Source organism: Pongo abelii, chromosome 11 (genome assembly GCF_028885655.2).
Source record: "Pongo abelii isolate AG06213 chromosome 11, NHGRI_mPonAbe1-v2.0_pri, whole genome shotgun sequence".
Lineage (NCBI taxonomy): Eukaryota > Metazoa > Chordata > Mammalia > Primates > Hominidae > Pongo > Pongo abelii.
In genome coordinates this window covers 72,290,143-72,293,351 of record NC_071996.2, presented here as the reverse complement: position 1 = coordinate 72,293,351, position 3,209 = coordinate 72,290,143, and the positions used below count along the sequence as shown (strand labels likewise).

General features: G+C 36.8%; 1 non-coding gene across 1 annotated transcript; it reads right to left on the bottom strand.

Moving 5' to 3' along the window:
• Positions 1-2,723: 2,723 nt before the first annotated feature.
• On the bottom strand, positions 2,724-2,855 carry LOC112132482 (small nucleolar RNA SNORA51). Its single transcript, XR_002914248.1, has one exon. It is a non-coding gene; the product is annotated as a small nucleolar RNA SNORA51 (small nucleolar RNA).
• Between the last annotated feature and the right edge of the window lie 354 nt (positions 2,856-3,209).

Genomic DNA, 3,209 nt, shown 5'->3' with positions numbered 1-3,209 from the left:
ATCCCAGCCACTCAGGAGGCTGAGGCAGGAGAATCTCTTGAACCTGGGAGGCGGAGGTTACAGTAAGCTGAGATTGCGCCATTGCACTCCAGCCTGGGTGACAGAGTGAGACTATGTCTCAAAATAAAAAACAATAGTAGGTAAAATGTATAAGGCTACCACATACAGCTTTGCAAATTGTGCACTGCACAATTCCAGCTCATGCAACTTAAGTAGAGTATAGTGTAAACACTGCTCTCAGGAGTTGTACAGTACACAGCCAACACAGGTATCTGTGGCTGCCCTGCAGCCGATGTGTCTTGGTAAAACCTTTTTTGGTATGTTTCCTGTAAAATAAGAAAGTGAATATTCTAATAACTAGGTAACAATGCTTTTGCAAGTCACAGGTTTCCAATTCCTGGTTTCCAGCAAAAGTGAAAGAGGATTTTTGGCAAATAATTTGGAGGGAATGACAAAATGAATGGCATTACTATAATAAAGTTTTTGTTTTTGTTTTTTTGAGACGGAGACTTACTCTGTCACCCAGGCTGGAGTGCAATGGTGTGATCTTGGCTCACTGCAACTGCTGCCTCCCAGGTTCAAGCAATTCTCCTCCCTCAGCCTCCTGATTAGCTGGACTATAGGTGCGTTCTACTACGCCCAGTTAATTTTTGTATTTTTATTTTATTTTATTTTTTTTATTTATTTATTTTTTAATTTTTGTATTTTTAGTAGAGATGGGGTTTTGCCATGTTGGCTAGGCTGATCTTGAACTCCTGACCTCAGGTGATCCACCTGCCTCAGCCTCCCGAAGTGCTGGGATTACAGGCATGAGCCATCGCACCTGGCCACTATGATAAAATTTATCTCGTTCTTACCTCTTTGTCTCTGTGAATATGTTTTCTCAGCGATTATGTCTACAGAAATGTTAAGCAGGAACATTATTGATCCTAAATACTGTCTCATTCCAGCAGTAAGCACTACTTGACTTCATACTCTAAATGAAAGTATCCCTATTCATCAGATTGAAATAATTTTTAATAATTTTTTACTTTTGATTTAAACATATTTATGTTTAATCAATTATAATAACAATTATAATGTTAATTAGGTCAGGATTTGTAAAATAACCAAGGACATAAAACAATCAAGGACATACAAATTGTAATTTATATACATTTTTGTCACAGAGAAGGTTAAGAGATTAATAAAAGATATTCAGTATAAAACCATACAGAAAAGTCTTTCTTTTTTTTGGCCTGGCCAAAAATCCTTTTGTTGAATGGTTCCAATATGTGTGAATTTTAGTTACCAAGGTTTAGTTAAATAACACCTGTCCCCTGAGAACAAGTTTTCAAATTTCAGTTACTGAGGTAAATTAACTCTGAGTAACTGCATAAAATACAAATTTGCTGCTAGCTCTTCAGGTCCATGAATTACTACATTAACAAGTGCGCATCCTGATCAGTGACCAATCATGTATCTTCTTTCAAAGTCTGTCAGTGATTGAGCTCTGTGCATCTGTCAGTTCACATACAGACAGCAAGGCTTGCAGTTGCATTGTCTCCTTGTCTGCCAGTAAAAAACCCATGTGACATTTTAGAAAAATGGGTGATTGAGAAAGGGTATTGACCAACAAGGATGAAAGTATGGCATGGAAATAAAAAGTGACAATACTGCAAATAAAAAGTGAAATGGCTGGGCATTGTGGCTTACGCCTGTAATTCCAGCACTTTGGGAGGCCAAGGTAGGCGGATCACCTGAGGTCAGGAGTTCGAGACCAGTCTGGCCAACATGGTGAAACCCTGTGTCTACTAAAAATACAAAAACTAGCCAGGCGTAGTGGTGGGTGCCTGTAATCCCAGCTACTCGGAGACTGAGGTAGGAGAATCACTTGAACCTGGGAGGTGGAGGTTGCAGTGAGCCAAGATTGTGCCATTGCACTTCGGCCTGGGTGACAAGAGCAAAACTCTGTCTAAAAAAATCAATTAAAAAAAAACGTGAAATGAACGTAATGAGGTTATAGAGGAAATAGCTGACCATGGGAATGTTTACACTACCACCATTGGAGAGAATTCAGATATGCAGCCAGGGAACTTAGTGCAGGTGAACTCATGACATGAGTGAGTCACCTTATGTCTCAAAGGAAGTGATCCTGGCAAAAAACTTCACATTAAAGGAACTCTTGGAGATATTTCACCACATCGAAAATGCAAAGGATAACACATTGGAAGTTGATCCAAACATAAAACTATGACAGTCCATCAAGGCGTAGAAAGATGAGTATGCCAAATCATAAGTTCTATGACAAGAAGGCAAGAAACTAAGCAAACTACTATTGTTAAGTGTTTACAAAGAAACACAACACTTTAATTATCAATGTGTCTAATGTTTTAAATTGCAGTATACTAAGTAAATATCAGTCTTACCATGTTCTTTATTTCCCTATATGTTTTAACGAATAGTAAGAGAGTTTATAATGTTGTGACAAAAAATTTTAAAGGTCATAGGACAATCATAATTTTTCCCATTGATTATTTAGATCACATTATACATTTTCAACTTGTACAGTTATTTTGAAGGTCCTGTATTATTGTGCAAAGTGAGGATTGCCTGTATTTTCAGTGGGACAACCTTCTCTAAGAGAAGTAGAATGGAAGTACGAACTCAAGAAGAAAGAAGGCTGAGAACTAAATTTTTAAAATGAGAAAATAAAAACTTCCAACAGTTTTTTTTCCTGAACTCCATGTCTCCTGATTCACAATACAGACCCAGCACAGGGCATGGGCTGAGGTATATGTGGGGTCGGTTTACTCTGCCTCCTGTTTCTATATAGTCAATGTAAGAACACAGACCGTGGTAAGTACCAGGAAGCCAAAAATTTCCCACTTTTAAAGAACAACTTGTTTATGTATTTTTAAATGAATGACAGTGGTTTTGAATGGCTATATTTAGTTTTTACTAAATAGATTTAAAAGTATTATTTAATAGTCATTATTTATAACATGTTAGAAATTACAACCTTGGCAAATATTTAAACTTGTGATGAAAAGTTTCCAATATCGATTTAAAAATGTGGAATTGAGTACATAGTTTTTCAAACTTATTAGATTTGAAAGACCACTGGTCTGGTCCCAAAACAGGAATTAGCCTATTACTGTTTGAGGGAGTATTATTACTATTTAAAAGATAGCAGTTTATTGAGAATATGTTTCTGTGCCACAGTTAGA